The sequence below is a fragment of the Antechinus flavipes genome, chromosome 3 (genome assembly GCF_016432865.1).
Source record: "Antechinus flavipes isolate AdamAnt ecotype Samford, QLD, Australia chromosome 3, AdamAnt_v2, whole genome shotgun sequence".
Taxonomy (NCBI): domain Eukaryota; kingdom Metazoa; phylum Chordata; class Mammalia; order Dasyuromorphia; family Dasyuridae; genus Antechinus; species Antechinus flavipes.
Window position 1 is genome coordinate 409,493,340 of NC_067400.1, and position 17,635 is coordinate 409,510,974.

Sequence of the window (17,635 nt, forward strand, 5' to 3'; positions counted from 1 at the left end):
ATATTACCTTAAATGGAAAATATGGGAAGAAATGTGAAGTGATAGTTCTTATTACACATATGCAGAATGCTGACTTTCCAAAATACCTTCTTTTTTTTTTCTCATGGGGTTTAATGAATTAAAATAATCAAACTATGATGATTCAAAATTGTTAGAGGACCTTACAGATAACTTAATCCAGTTGCTTCATTGACTATGTAAAGACTAAGCCAAGAAAAAGTCAAGCTACTTGCTTAAAATGACAGTCAGTTGCTGACAATACTGAGACTCAAAAAGAGATCTCTTGATTCCTAGTACAACTTTCTTTCTCCTATGCTCCATTTTCTAGAAAACAATTCTGGATTAATTCTAAGAAGAATTTAAAATCTATTTCTTTCAGTTTTGATAATTAAATTGTTGCAAAATATTTATCCATTTAAGTTTCATTTGTGCAAAATAGGATTTTGTAACATGTTACATGCCATGTTAGAAATGCTTAAATAATGTTTCTTTTTTAAATTTTTCATTTTATTTTCATTCTCATTTCCACATTTCTCTTTCTTCCTCTACCATCTTCCCCACCAAGAAAACAAGAAAGGAGATAATCACAAATAATGTTTCTCACTTGGGGGATTAAATATAATAGGAGAAACAGGAAAGAGGTTTTGTCTAAATGATATTTAGACAGAGTAAAAGTGAGTTTGGTATATTTGGTGTCAAACATTTAGATATTTTCTAATAATAAGACCTGACATTTATGTCACTTATGTATATACCACATTTAAACATTAAAACAATTGACAACTGTAGGTTTTGCAAGCATTATTTATCCATATTTTACAAATAAATTCTGAAGTTCAAAAAATTTGTTGATTATAAAAAGAAAAGTAATTGATTTGCAAGAGTCACATGATCAGCTAAGTGGTACAATGAATAGATAGAGCACCAGAACTGTAGTCAACAAGACCTGAGTTCAAATTCAGCCTCAGAGATTTGCTAGTTATATAAAAGTTTTGGCAAATCACTTAATTTCTGTCTCGGTTTCTTTAGATGTAAAGTAAATAATAATAATAATAGTAATGCCCACCCCCCAGGACTGTTGTGAAGATAAAAGAACAAGATTGTAAAGCATTTCACAGATTTTAAAGTGATAAATAATAGCTATCTATTACTATTATTATTATTATTGCTGTCATTACAGTAATAGGTAATACTAGGTAATCATACATCATTCATTTGATTAAATACTGGTTTCTTCTAAATATATCAGGTTATCTCTCTCATGATACCATATAGACACTTCTTTTAATTTATCAAATAAATTTGCTTCAGTAAATAAAAATTAACAAATCCTAGAATATCTGCTAATTAGAAATTGTGCTATTACCAGAAACATTTTGCAAGTATTATTCTATCTTTTGCTAATAATTATTAATAATAACAAGCACTTCAAAGACTTATGAAGGTTTTCATGCTTTATATTTTGCACAAATGTTGGCCTTGAAAGAATATAAAGTAGCATAAAATATTTGTAACTATTATATAATATAGGAGTGAATTTATAAGAAGGAAACTAGACATTTATGAAAACAATTTGGAATAATTGAATTGTTCATTAAACTCCAATTGAAGTGTTTTTATTTGAATCTATATTGAAAATAGGTAATATGAGCCAAATTGATAAAATACAGAAAAATATGTTGGGTTTTTTTAAGCATACTATAAAAAGAGACCATAAACTTTAGGACAAATTTGAAGACTTTAAAATGCAACATATTTTTAAATGTGTTTTAAGAAATAGTTTATTCTTACATATCACATCCAGTTAGTCAATGAATATTTATTAAGAACATATTATGTGCCAGATATTGTGCAAAGATCAAAGATCTGAAAGTATACATACAAAAGCAATAACAATAATAACAACAGCAGCAGACAATCCCTGCCCTGACTGATTTAAAATCCAATGCAAGAAGACTATACACAAAAGAAGTTGGGGACTAAAGGATTGAAAGTAAGAAGGGAAGATATCTAACTTGAGGGCATGATGGAGGACAGAATGAAGAAGTCCAAAGCAGTGTAGTTTGGTAGGAAATAAAGATCTGGCTATCCTGAAGGTCCTTTTTAATTGGAGGTTTGGATAGGAGCTCTCCAGTCTATCCTCCTTTCAGAAGGGTCCTAGGGCAAAGGACCCTGATGAGGTAGAAGTCTCAAGATTAATGTGACCTTACAGAATAATGAGATTCCTAGGGTAAAATGGAGAGAACAGAACTTTTACAAGTTGGCTGGTAGGACCTGGCCAAGTACAGGATAAAATAGTAAGTCCTGAAGCAATTGAATTATTAAAAAAAACTCATAATTTTAAAGCAGTATGGTTTTAAAATTAATTTTATTTTAGTCTTACTATTTTAATCTTAAATTAAATGTTTTCATTTAAATTATGTTGCTTTTATCCATATTTTGACCTCAGTGAAGGTTACTTAATTACATTTCTCCATTTAACATATGCCATGTGTCAATCTATAAGTGGGATATTTTCTGCATATGGGACTTTGATATAAAAATTATAAATACAAAATGATGAAAATTAGTTGAAAAAAGTATTTAAAGTAAAGATCTTGAAAATAGGCCTTCACCTGTGTCAGAGAAAGTCTAAGTGAAATTGTGTGCGTTAGGGATTAATATAAGTATAATAATCCTGTAATAAGAAATATAAGAGCATTTTGGCAGCAGAATTTAAATTAAGTTCTCAGAGCATTTCAGGTCTCTGACATTGCCTTTATAGTTTCATGAAATTATGTTAAAACTTAGGCAAAAACTGTATGAGATACTGCTGCAGACCCATTCCATTGAGTGCTCTCCTCAGTTCATTTGAGAATAAAGAAGCAAAAATAGTTGTTTGTGTTTTAAAGGAATTTACAATCTAGTAAAATTTGCATGAACACATGCACATTTATATACACACATGTGTATAAATGTACATACATATATGTGTGTGAACACATAAGAGAGTATAATGCAAAGAGGATAAATTCAAAGTTTTAGAAAAAAATTGGAAATGAAGAAAACATTTTCAACTGGAGAAATAAGGGGAGGCTTTATAAAGAAATAATGTGTGAGCTTTAAAGAAAAATAAAGTTTAACAAATTGAGATAAGGAAGGATTATTTTTTAAGGCATTATTCAAATATATGGGTGTGGATGAATAAGATAAAGGAATAACCATTACTCCAGTTTGATCAGAACATAAATTCAAAAAGAGTAAGGGCATGAAATAAGTTTATAAAGGAAGATTAAAGTTGGGTTGAGTAGAGTTTTGAATGCCATCCTAAAGAGCTATTGCACAAGGATGTGAAATACTCAATCCTGTGCAGCAGGAATAATCATTTTACCAACTGTGAAAAAGAGATAGGCTGCTTGGAGGGAGACCAGTTTTGAAGGGATGAAAAGTGATAAAAGCCTGAATTAAGGCAATAGTAGTATAAGTAGGAAGGCAAGAATGGAAACCAGAAACACTGAAGTAAGGTTGGTTAGTAATTAAATATTATGGGAAGTTAAAGAAAAGTGAGAAGTCAAACATGATTCCAGGATGTTAGGAAAAGGTGAGAATGCTAAAAATAACAGTGTACAGAATGGAGAGGAAACCTGGAAGGAAAAGCAAGTTTGGGGAAAGTTGATGAGTTTAGTTATGAATATGTTAAATTAGTTGATAGCCAGATATTCAGATAATTTCCAGGAGAATAATATCCAGCAGGAGATTGGAATTCAGGAAAGGAATTATACTTTTACATGGAGTTTTGAAAGTCATATACATAGATGCAGTGATTAAAGACATGGCAGTAGATGACATTATCAAAAAAGACTATCCTATACAAGAAATATACAGAAATCTTGGGAAACGCTAATCCTTAGTGAACAAGAATATAACAATGGCCCATAAAAGGAGATTAAGAATGAATTGTCAGACAGTCTGGAGGAAAACAAGACTGTTAAAGAAGCCAAGGGAGGTGGGAGCAGACAACAATATAAATACTGCTAAAAGTTCAAGCTGTATAAAAACCAAGAAAAAGCAATTACTTGATTCAGCCATTCAAAAATTAGGATTTGCTTTTAATAAAGCAATTTTAGCAGAGAATGGGGGGAAGCCAAATTCTAGAAAACTGAAAAATAAATGCATTAAGAACTGAATAGTAAGGAATACTAGGCAAAAAGAGTAGACTGCTCCTTTGAAAAGTTTAATCATGAAGAAGAAAAGAGATAGAACACAATAACTTTGGCCAAGGGAATTTTTTTTTTGTTATTTTTCATTTTCTTTTTTTCTTTTACTTCTCTCTTGACTTTCTTTTCTTTTGGAGGGTGAAGGAAAAAGAAATGTGGAAGAAGCTAGTTGAAAGAAGAGGTAAAAAATTATCTGAGTCTAGAGAGAGAGAATGATTTGAGGGAGTAAATTCCAGGAAGAAATGACATAAAGGAAACAATTGTGAATTAGTTAGCTTGGACACAGAAAAGGGCCAAACAATTCCCTGAGATTAGAACAAAGGCTAATGAAAAACATAAAGAGGTTTTGACATTAAGGATGAAAGGGAGAAAAAGAGCTCAAGAGAGATTACCTCAATCTACCTTTTAAAATAAGTTTAGATCATATGATGTATTTATGGGATGAAGTAGGTGAAGACTTAAGAATATATATAATGGTCACTGTGAGTAGTATGATAAAACAATCCAACATAAATAAAAGGATGATGGAAGCAATGAATGAGCGATTAAGATTAATAGAAGAAATATGTAATAAACTTAATTGATTGTTTTGTAACGTGGTAGCCTTTGGTGATTCAAAAATAGGAGTTGAGAAGCTGGGTGAAGATAATATATTGTAAAGGAATCTTCCTTACTTCCCTGCCTTTCCCTTATCTGTAACTCTCCACTAGAAGATAAAAAAATATATAGATGATCCATATGAACATACATATTCAACAACAGATTAATTAGTAAACTTGTATTTAATTGAGTTGATTTCTATCTTCCTTGTATTTAAGAGTTGATTTATATCTTCCCTGATAAATTTGCCCATTTTTATCAGACTCTAAATTTCATTTTATTGCTGACTTGCTTTTTAATGATCTCTGCCTATACCTTGGGAGCATCTATGAAATTTCCTTGATAAAATTAATTTATTTTCAAGATTAACAAGTGTGAGCTCTTGATTATGTCTTAATAAATTGTGAACTTGTCATAACCTAGGTATTCATTGAACCCAGTGACAGGACACTAACAATAACTGATTGAGTCATGGCTCAATCACACATGCTCTTAGATTTAGCCATTAGAAATGGATAATAGACTCAGACAACAGAAAAAAAAAAAGCTTAAATAACCAAGAAGTTGTTTATTCACATACAGATTATAGTTCCTGTCCTGTCCGGCAGGACAATAACAGTGGGTCATCGAGTGGAGCCGGGGCCGAAGGGGAGCAAAGGTGCTGTAAGACAATCAGTCTGTAAAGCCTACGGCTTGGGGACAGGATCGGAGAGACAGAGAGGCAACTCAAGATTTAAGATGGTGAATGTCTCTGTTTAATGAATGAAGAGAGTTTAATTAAATCGGATTTCAGAGTGGGGGGTTACAATGAGAAGAATGTCGGACCATAGGTGTGGCGGAAATCCTAGAGTATACTGTTATCTAGATTTTGGGCGGAGATGACCGATTTCTTGGGACACACATTATCTAATCTTCAGGAATTTAGGGTGTATGCTAATCTTAGCTCTTTGTCTCCTGCGTCCAAGGACATGGCAATGTTCAAGGACATGGTCTCTTGGCATATCCTCAAGAGTGGTCTCTGGCAAGTTCCCAGATCAAGTCATGGGGCTGTGTAACCAGTCTAGACAATGGTTAGAATCTAACTCTCCATTTCCATTAGCAATTCTATGTGATTTGGACTCCAAGGAACACCATGTCTCATTCAAGATAAGCTGATGACTTGAAAAATCCTCTTACTATGAGATTTAATTAAGTTTTTGATACTCAACTTTTTTTTTTTTCAATTCTCTGAACTGCTTCTATGCTTTGATTGAGGAACTAAAGTGTGGGACACAATAAATTTTTCCCAAAACCTTTCCTTTAAAAAAGGCTTTAAATTTTCTTTCTAGGTAATCTTCCATTTTCCATTAGCAACTCAGCTTGCTGTTGATATGATGGAAAATCATGTCCCAAGAGCAGGTACTCCCTGCTCCCTCCTCCCAACTTTTATGTGTTGTCACCTCCCCAATTATATTGGAAACTCCTTGGGGACAGGGTCATCTTTATGTTTTCTTTTGGTGTTTCCCCCTTGGCACAGGATTTGACACATTGAAGCTGCAGATTAGCAAAGAGGAATTTCTGAGTCAAAGGAAGACCATACATAGCAACATGAAGCCAACACAGAGGATCAGAAATGGCAGATTATTAGGGGAGATATTCTTGGACCAAGGGTCTTAGATACAGAATAGCAGTTAAGTTCTAAACAATTTCTTTACTTAGAGGAGAAATTTATAGATGAAGAAAGATAGGAAGTTAAAGAACAGCAAAGAACAGAGACACAATTTTGAGGGCTAAACACAAATTTTCTTCTTACCAGTATGTTGAGTTATTTGGACACTACAGAGCTGGGGAAAAGGTATAGACTCATTAATAACCTTCACGCTTTTCCCTTTTAGTACTATTTCCAGAGTAGTACTATGGGAATAAATTTCACGGGGGAAATAGAGCTCACTATAATGATAGATTGTCCCTCTGGCAATCTCAAGTACTTTCTTTCCTCTTACAGAAGAACTTCAACCTTAAAGAAGTACTATAAGTTTAGAATGTAATGCCGGAGAAACTGAGGCAGGAGAGAGATTAGAGAGTTTTTTTTTTAACATTGTATTAATTGGAGAGCATAAATGACTGGACAGGACTCTCTTCTCAAAGTATTCAGTGATGTATGAGAGAATCCCAAACCCTTAAATACCTTTTACAAACAAAGAAAGGGGAAAGAAGCAGGAAACTTCTTCACAGACCTATTTGGTTCTGTCAGGATGGGGAGAGGACATAAATTCTTACTAAAAACGAGAGTCAGGCTGTCTGAATAAACAGAAGTAAAGATATCAGTGAGGTATCCGGGATAGTCTTATTGTTTGGAATATTTTAGAGGGATAGTGTAAATTCTTGAGGACTGAAAGAGTTAGGGGCCAGGAAGTCTGATCTCCTTATCTTGAGTCTTACATGGACAATTTATAATCTTAGAACAAATGTCCTCAATCTTAATGGATCAGAGGGGGGTTTACAACTAAAGGGGTGAGGCAGAACAGTTAAGGAAACTGAGATAGAATAATTCAGGGAAACTCAGTAAGGACTAGTGCAGGGAAACTGAGTCAGGACAATTAAAGAGAACTGTGGCACAACAAGAACACAGAGGATCACACAAATCCCTGAGGAGGGTTTGACTCATCATTATAATGGACTACTTCATTCATTCTTTAGAATATTTACAGCAGGGGATCTCAATTCTAGGGATTTCTATAAGTATTAGGAACTATATGAGAAAGGAAAGCAGTTATTTTGATTTTTCATGAGATTAGTTGATTGGATTTTTTAAAAAATGTTTGCACAGTAGCCTAATGTCCTTTACTTTTTCTCTAAATAGAAGCCAAATTCTAATTTAATGAGAGGAGAAACTATCTGATTAGAGGGAAGTCTCCAATATTGAATCCAGTTCATGTCTAATCTGCATCAACACATCTGTATTTCTGGGTTTGGAGATTTACACACACACACACACACACACACATATGTGTATATATATATATATATATATATATATATATATATATATATATATATATATAATATATATATAATATATAACACATATATGCATATATATGTACATATGCATAAATATATGCATGTATTGTACAAACATAAATTGTTTATTGAAAAATATTCTTTAAATAGATTTTCCCTAAAGTTGTTTCTTGTGATAGTCAACATAATATAGATAGGAAGAAATATAAGTGCTTTTATTTTCTTTACTTTAACATCTTATGAACTCAGAATCCACCAAAAAGGGATTAATTTTTTTAAAAAATGTTTTATCTTCTTTTAATTAAAGTTTATTTATTTTTTTAAAAATATGGATAGATAATTTTTAACATTCACCTTTGCAAAACCTAATGTTCAAATTTTTCTCCCTTTCCCTCATGTTATGGGCCAGAACTTGAAACAAGGTGCTAAGCCACTGGAGTTGATAGGAAGCTTAAGTACTTGGTTCACACTTTTGGAGTTCGCACCTTTGGGAGAGTTCACACATTAGCTCACACATTAGAGTTCACACCTTTAAGATATCATATATAAGGAGCTCCCACAACCCAACTAGAGACTTTTGGGAGATTCACAAGTCAGGATTCAGTGGAGGAGATTCACAAGTCACAGCTCCCTTGGAGCCCACTCTCTTGGAGGAGGAGTCAGATCCATTCAATATTCCACCATTGTGCTGGCTGGAAGTTTTGAATTCAAAGTTGAGCTAGAGGCTGAAGCTGGCAGAGGAAAAGGACAAGCAGCAAGAGCTCTTGGAATCAAGGAGAGAGATAGGCTTCTAAGAAAACTAGCTGGGCTATTTTGGAAGAGACAATGAAGGACTAGACTTTAATCCCTGGCTGCATTTAAGGTAATTATTACATTGAACTGAAATAAAGGCTGCTTCCAGAAGCTCCCCAAGAAATCTGCTCCCAGAGATCAATTATATTTTAGAGAAGAGAACATTATACCCCCACCCCCTTTCTTAGATGGCAATATGTGTGGCTTTTCTATACATAGTTCCACAATGGTCATGCTGCACAAAAACAATCAGATTAAAAAGGGAAAAATGAGAAAGAAAACAAAATGCAAGCAAACAACAAAAAAGTGAAAATATTATGTTGTGATTCTCAGTCCCCACAATCTTCTCTCTGGAAGCAGATTGTTCTTTCCATCAGAAGTCTATCGAAACTGGTCTGAATCACCTTGCTGTTGAAAAGAGCCACATCCATCAGAGTTGATAATTATGTAATTTTGTTGTTGCTGTGTACAGTGTTTTCTTGTACTACTCACTTCACTAATATCAGCTCATGTAGGTCTCTCCAGACCTTTCATCATTCCACTGATCATTTTGTATAGAACAATAATATTCTATTACATTCACAGATGATAATTTATTCAGCTGTTCTCCAAGTGATTGGCATCCACTCAGTGGCCAGTTCCTTGACACTATAAAAAGGGCTGCTAAAAACATTTTTGCACACATGGGTCCTTTTCCCTTTCTTATGATCTCTTTAGTAGAGACACTGCTGGATTAAAGAATAGGCACAGTTCCCAAACTGCTCTCCAGAATGGTTGGATCAATTCACAACTCCACCAAGAAAATATTAGTATCCCAGTTTTCCCACATCCCTTTCAATATTCATCATTATCATTTCCTGTCATCTTAGCCAATCTGAGGGATGTGTAGTGGTATATCAGAGTTATCTTAATTTGCATTTCTTTGATTAATAGTGAGCATTTTCTTTATGTAATTAGAAATGATTTTAGTTTCTTCATCTGAAAATTATTTGTTCATATCCTTTGAGAATTTATCAATTGGAGAATGGCTTGAAGGTTTATCTATTTTTTTGGTCTTTTTTCATAAAACCAACACTTATTTTTGTTTGTTAGTTGAATAGTTTTCTTTCCATTTTATTAATCTCTTCTTTTATTTTCAGAATTCCAAATCTGATATCTACTTGGGGGGGGGGTTAATTCCTTCTTTTTTCTAGTTTTTTTTTTAATTTATTTACATACCCAATTCATTGATCTTCTCGTTCTCTATTTTATACAAGTAAGCATCTAGAGATATAAAACTTTCCATAAGAACTGCTTTGGCTGCATCCTATAAATTTTGGTATGGTGTCTCATTATTTTCATTTTCTTGATGAAATTATTTATTGTGTCTATGATTTGTTGTTTTATCTACTCATTCTTTAGGATTATATTATTGAGTTTCCAATTAATATTTGGTTTATTTTTCTCTGGCCCTTTAACATCTGTTTTAGTTAAGAAAAACTATGGTGATTGAAAATATTACCTATTAATATTTGTCCAATAGACTATATAACATCTAAGATATTTAAAGTTGTGTCTTAGCTATAAGTTTGATATAAAAGTACCTAAGAATTCAATCAGTAATCATAAAAAAGAGGAATTTATCTTGTATCTTTTTTCCAAAGAACTCAAGCTACTTCTCTTTTTAGTTATTATACCTCTGACATATAGGGGAAAGTATTATTAGGCAATTTTTACCTAAAGATTTAAAATAGCAAAGATAAGAATGAAAATCACATTTTGTACCACTTAGCATGGTATTCTAATCATGTGATCACTGGCCCTAGAAATTTTGAGATCAGGAAAAATTAAATGTAATTCTATGAGCTTGGTTAGACTACAATTTTTCAAAATAATTATTTTTTGAGATCCCAGGGAAATCTAAGGATGGATTGTGGCAATGAGAAGATATTGTGGCAATGAGACCCTTTCAAGTTCATAATAATATATGAACATGGATAAACTTCTGGAAATAGTTTGGGGATTGTGGAAGTTAGGTTCAATATTTCCAGAGGAATAGATAAAAAGGGATTGGAACCCATAAATGAAATTCACAATTCCATGGAAATGGTGTTTATCCCATAGATAGTAGGAGGCTTTGAAACATGGGAATCATTTGTTTTTCTGAAGACAATTCATATACCAAATTAGAGAGATTTAAAGTTTCAAAGTAGTAAATTATGGACATGAATACCATTTTTGCTTTTTTTTTTTTTGCTGAGGCAATTGGGGTTGTGACTTGCCTAAGGTCACATAACTAGGAAGTATTAAGTGCCTAAGGCCAGATTTGAACTCAGCTCCTCCTGACTTCATGGCTGGTGCTCTATCCACTGCTCCATCTAGGTGCCCCATGACTACCAATTTCAATTTCAAAATTGGGTCAGTCATTCTGGAAAGAATTTGAAATTATGCTAAAACAATGACCAAAATGTCTATGTCCTCTGACCTAAAGATCACACTGCTAAATATTTACCAATCATACTCTCAAGGAAGTCAAAGCAAAACAGTTTACATATATACCAATATATCTATAGAAATTAGTTTTGTGGCAGTGAGGTACTGGAAACAAATCACATGACCCTTAAATAGTGATTGACTAAATAAATTGTGATCCACAAATAATGGAATATTATTGTAGTATAAGAAAAATTAAATATGATATAAGAGTAACTTAGGAAGATTCATATAAATTGAGATAGAGAGAAGTAAGTATAACTTGATAAACAATATATACAATAACTATAACAAATGTAAATTGAAAATATATGTAATTACTATATAATTACTGTATAATGGCCAATCATGAATCCAAAAAACAATGACGGAAATGTATTTCTCTCACTTCTTTGTAGAGGTTAAGTGAGTAAACAAAACTCCTCCCCCTAAATAAATCCAAAACAATATATACTTTCTCTTATGTGTGAAAAACATAATAAAATTTAACAATAAATCCATGGTTAACTTCTGATAAGATATAATGTTCTGGGTTTTTTTGAATCTTTTTAAAATACTTCTATTCTGAGTCAGGACTGACCCAGGTCAATCAGATTATCTAAGCCTAGTATCAGAAGTAAGACTCTCAGAGACCAATAATGGAAAGCTCTCTTTCCTTCATAGTAAGGCACTTCCATTCAGGAGATGGATGATTTTTAAACATCAGGGATCCCATCAAACATGACGAGGCCCCTCATCTCCTGTTCTGAACATGTTCTGATTTAGGAAATTGATGCTTCATCATGTAGAAGAAACATAATTGTTGATTTCATTCATTCAGTTCAACCTGTACCAGAATTTGCATCTTGGATGTTTCCAAAAGTAATAATACAGATTTCACTTAAAATTTTGTCATGAAATAGGACCCATTATTTCCTGATTCAACTTCTGAACAACTTTAATTGTTTAGAAGTTTTCTCTTATTGATATCAAGTCCACTGCAATATCTACTCATTAGTTCTGGTCCTGTCCTCCAAGCCCAAGTAAAATAAGTCTCCTCCTTCATACAGAAAGCAGTTCTTCAAATACTTAAACTTGGTTATCATGTCCCCAAAGTTGTCTTTTCTCTCAATGGCTACACTTAATATGACCTCAGAGGCATACCAGCAGGGTTTTGTTGATTCTTTTTTATTGTATAGAATACATTTTTAATTTATGTTTTCTAGAGAATGATCACATGGTTTAAATCAGTTATTAAGAACTTTTCCATACCCTTCATTTCTAATATGTAGTTGAGGAATCTAGGTCACAAAGCAAAGATTGTCTGCTGCTTTTTATACAGCAATTATTCAGAAAGTAGCATGTAGGAAATCATTTTACTGTAAATAAGGCCATAACTATTCTTTACATGTTGAAATGTCTAAGAAACTTTGTTTCCTTTCTTTGGAAATAGCACTAACTGCGGTTTTATGTAACAAAGTTTATATCAATGTTCAGTTTTCCAATAGAGAGTCAACTAAGGCACATGATGTGTGTGATATTTTTACTACAGCAATGAACAGCTCTGCAGACCAAACAGTAATGTAACCATGTATTTGGTTTTAATGTTCTCCTCTATTTACCTGTTTTATTCATTCAGCCTATTCTCCCATACCATGATGCTATGGCTCTTTAGATCATGATCACCTTCCTTTGCAACGTTGAAAATGTCCTCTTTAAAATGTTATACCAATAATAGAATGGAATATTCTACTTGTGATGTGACTGGGGTAATATTAAATGGGTGTATCTGTTTCTTCATCATGTACATTATTCTTTGTTAAAGAAACACAATTTCGGACTTCCGGTTAAGATGGCAGAGAGGAGGCTCACAGCTGCATAAGCTCCACGCTTTCTCTCACTATCCACTTCATTACAAGCCTCTGAATCAATGCTTGACTGAAAAAAAACCCACATATAGTTACCAAGAGAAGCCATCCTTGAGATCCGCCAAGAAAGGTCTGTCTTTACTGGAGGGCTGGGACGGTTTTAGATCGGGCGCAGGCTGAGGGCAGCAGCAGTGAGAGCACGGGAGCAGACTGGAGAGGGGGTGGGGAGTGATCGTAGCTGTCTCTGCGGGGAGAGCTTCGCTACAGGTTTGGATACTTTGCTCCGGCAGCAAGTCAGGAGCCCAGCAGAGAAGCTAAAAACACCGGGGCTGAAGAATACAACCCCAAACAGCTGGAGTCTCTCGGGACCTGGCTGCCTCCCCCTTCCCCCCTCCACAGTGACTCAGCACGCTTTGGGATCTCAGAGCACACGCGCAACACAGTCCTGCTAGTGCCTCACTGCTGCCCCCTGCAGTCTGTAGAGGAAGCTCGATAACATACCCAACCCCTCCCCCAAAGAAAAACTCCAGTTTTTTCTGTTTTTCTTTGCTAGTTTGTCTCTGATTAATAGACAGAATGAGCAAGAAGCTGAAGAGGACTTTAACCCTTGACAGCTTCTACACAGATAGAGAGCAGACTCTAAATCCTGAGGAGACTAAAAACAGGCAGTCCCCAGGTGAATCCCCAAAGGAGGAGATCATCTGTTCCTCAGCACAGATGAACCTCATAGAAGTGATTAAAAAGGCTCTCACAAGGGAGCTAGAAGAAAAATGGGAAAAAGCAGAGTGAGGCTTGGCAAAAGGAGAGGGAAGCTTGGGAAAAGGAGAGGGAGGCTTGGCAAAAGAGCCCGGAGAAAGTTAAAGAGAGAGTGGATAAAGAAGTAAAATCCTTGAAAAATAGGATTGGTGAACTGGAAAACAAAATAGGCGAAATGGAAAAAAATTCCACAGAACAAAAGAACTCAATTGGACAATTAGAAAAAGATTTTAAAAAAGTGAGTGAAGAGAATACTTCACTGAAAATCAGACTTGAACAAGTGGAATTGAATGACTCGAGGAGACAAGAAGAATTAGTCAAGCAAATCCAAAAAAATCAAACAATGGAGAAAAATGTGAAATACCTTCTGGGGAAGACAACAGACCTGGAAAACAGATCCAGGAGAGACAATCTGAGAATCATTGGACTTCCAGAAAAACATGATGAAAAAAAGAGCCTGGACACTATTTTCCAGGAAATTATCAAAGAGAACTGCCCAGAAGCCATAGGAACAGAGGAAAAAATAAACATTGAAAGGATTCATCGATCACCCACTGAAAGGGATCCTAAAATCAAAACACCAAGGAATATAGTGGTCAAATGCCAGAACCCTCAGATGAAGGAAAAAATATTGCAAGCGGCTAGAAAAACCCAATTCAAGTATCAAGGAGCCACAATAAGGATCACCCAGGATCTGGCAGCATCCACATTAAAAGATCGAAGGGCCTGGAATATGATATTCCGAAAGGCTAAGGAACTTGGTATGCAACCAAAAATAACTTACCCAGCGAGAATGAGCATCTTTTTCCAGGGAAGAAGATGGACATTCAACGAAGTAAGCGAATTTCATCTATTTCTGATAAAAAAACCAGAACTTAACAAAAAGTTTGATCTACAAATATAGAACTCAAGAGAAATCTAAAAAGGTAAAGATTAATCTTGGGAACTATATTTTGACTATATAGATGTATAAAGAATACATGTATACCTTGTTCTAGAAATTGATGTGGAAAGGACATTGTATCAGAAAAAGGGTAAAGTGGGGGTAGTACATCTCATGAAGAGGCATAGGAAACCTATTATATCTGAGAGAAAGAATGGAGGGGGATGAATATAGTGGGTATCTTACTGCCTTCAGAATTGGCTTTAAGTGAAAAATCTTAAGACATATTCAATCTATGGTGAAACTTCTCCCACCTCATTGAAAAGTGAGAAGGGAAAAGTGAAAAGGGAAGGAATAAGCTAAGAGGAAGGGAATTACGGGAACTGGGAGGGAAAGGGGTAAGATAGGGGGAGGAACTCTAAGGCGGGGGGAGGGATACTAAAAAGGGAGGGCTGTGAGAAGCAAGTGGTGCTCACAAGCTTAATACTGGGAAGGGGGGGAAAGGGGAAAGAAGGGAGAAAAGCATAAACCGGGGTTAACAAGATGGCAAGTAATACAGAATTGGTCATTCTAACCATAAATGTGAATGGGGTAAACTCCCCTATAAAGAGGAGCGGTTAGCAGAATGGATTAAAAGCCAGAATCCTACAATATGTTGTTTAGAGGAAACACACCTGAAGCGGGGAGATACATGCAGGTTAAAGGTAAAAGGTTGGAGCAAAATCTACTATGCTTCAGGTGAAGTCAAAAAAGCAGGGGTAGCCATCCTGATCTCAGATCAAGCTAAAGCAAAAATTGACCTAATTAAAAGAGATAAGGAAGGACACTATATCTTGCTAAAGGGTAGCATGGATAATGAAGCACTATCTATATTAAACATATATGCACCAAGTGGGGTAGCATCTAAATTGTTAAAAGAGAAACTAAGAGAGCTGCAAGAAGAAATAGACAGTAAAACTATAATAGTGGGAGATCTTAACCTTGCACTCTCAGAATTAGATAAATCAAACCACAAAATAAATAAGAAAGAAGTCAAAGAGGTAAATAGAATACTAGAAAAGTTAAATATGATAGATCTCTGGAGAAAATGTAATGGAGACAGAAAGGAATACACTTTCTTTTCAGCAGTTCATGGAACCTATACAAAAATTGACCATATATTAGGACATAAACACCTCAAACTCAAATGCAGTAAGGCAGAAATAGTAAATGCATCCTTTTCAGACCATGATGCAATGAAAATTACATTCAACAAAAAACCAGGGGGAAGTAGACCAAAAAATAATTGGAAACTAAATAATCTCATACTAAAGAATGATTGGGTGAAACAGCAAATCATAGACATAATTAATAACTTCACCCAAGAAAACGATAATAATGAGACATCATACCAAAATGTATGGGATGCAGCCAAAGCGGTAATAAGGGGAAATTTCATATCTCTAGAGGCCTATTTGTATAAAATAGAGAAAGAGAAGGTCAATGAATTGGGTTTGCAATTAAAAATGCTAGAAAAGGAACAAATTAAAAACCCCCAGTCAAACACTAAACTTGAAATTCTAAAAATAAAAGGTGAGATCAATAAAATTGAAAGTAAAAAAACTATTGAATTGATTAATAAAACTAAGAGTTGGTTCTATGAAAAAACCAACAAAATAGACAAACCCTTAGTAAATCTGATTAAAAAAAGGAAAGAGGAAAATCAAATTGTTAGTCTTAAAAATGAAAAGGGAGAACTCGCCACTAACAAAGAGGAAATTAGAGCAATAATTAGGAGTTACTTTGCCCAACTTTATGCCAATAAATTCGACAACTTAAATGAAATAGAAAAATACCTCCAAAAATATAGCTTGCCCAAACTAACAGAGGAAGAAGTAAATATCCTAAACAGTCCCATCTCAGAAAAAGAAATAGAACAAACTATCAATCAACTCCCTAAGAAAAAATCCCCAGGACCAGATGGATTTACATGTGAATTCTACCAAACATTTAAAGAACAATTAACTCCAATGTTATATAAACTATTTGAAAAAATAGGGATTGAAGGAGTCCTACCAAACTCCTTTTATGACACAGACATGGTACTGATACCTAAACCAGGTAGGCTGAAAACAGAGAAAGAAAATTATAGACCAATCTCCCTAATGAACATTGATGCTAAAATCTTAAATAAAATATTAGCAAAAAGATTACAGAAAATCATCCCCAGGATAATACACTATGACCAAGTAGGATTTATACCAGGAATGCAGGGCTGGTTCAATATTAGGAAAACTATTAGCATAATTGACTATATCAATAACCAAACAAACAAAAACCATATGATCATCTCAATAGATGCAGAAAAAGCATTTGATAAAATCCAACATCCATTCCTAATAAAAACACTTGAGAGCATAGGAATAAATGGACTTTTCCTTAAAATAGTCAGGAGCATATATTTAAAACCATCAGTAAGCATCATATGCAATGGGGAAAAACTGGAACCTTTCCCAGTAAGATCTGGAGTGAAGCAAGGTTGCCCACTATCACCATTATTATTTAATATCGTATTAGAAACACTAGCCTCGGCAATAAGAGTCGAGAAAGAAATTAAAGGAATTAGAGTAGGCAATGAGGAAACCAAACTATCACTCTTTGCAGATGATATGATGGTATACCTAGAGAACCCCAGAGATTCTACTAAAAAGCTATTGGAAATAATTCATAATTTTAGCAAAGTAGCTGGCTACAAAATAAATCCCCATAAATCCTCAGCATTTTTATACATCACCAACAAAACCCAACAGCAAGACATACAAGGAGAAATTCCATTCAGAATAACTGTTGATAGCATAAAATATTTGGGAATCTATCTACCAAAGGAAAGTCAGGAATTATATGAGCAAAATTATAAAAAATCCTCCACACAAATAAAGTCAGACTTAAATAATTGGAAAACTATTAAGTGCTCTTGGATCGGCCAAGCGAACATAATAAAGATGACAATACTCCCTAAACTAATCTATTTATTTAGTGCTATACCAATCAGACTTCCAAGAAAATATTTTATTGATCTAGAAAAAATAACAACAAAATTCATATGG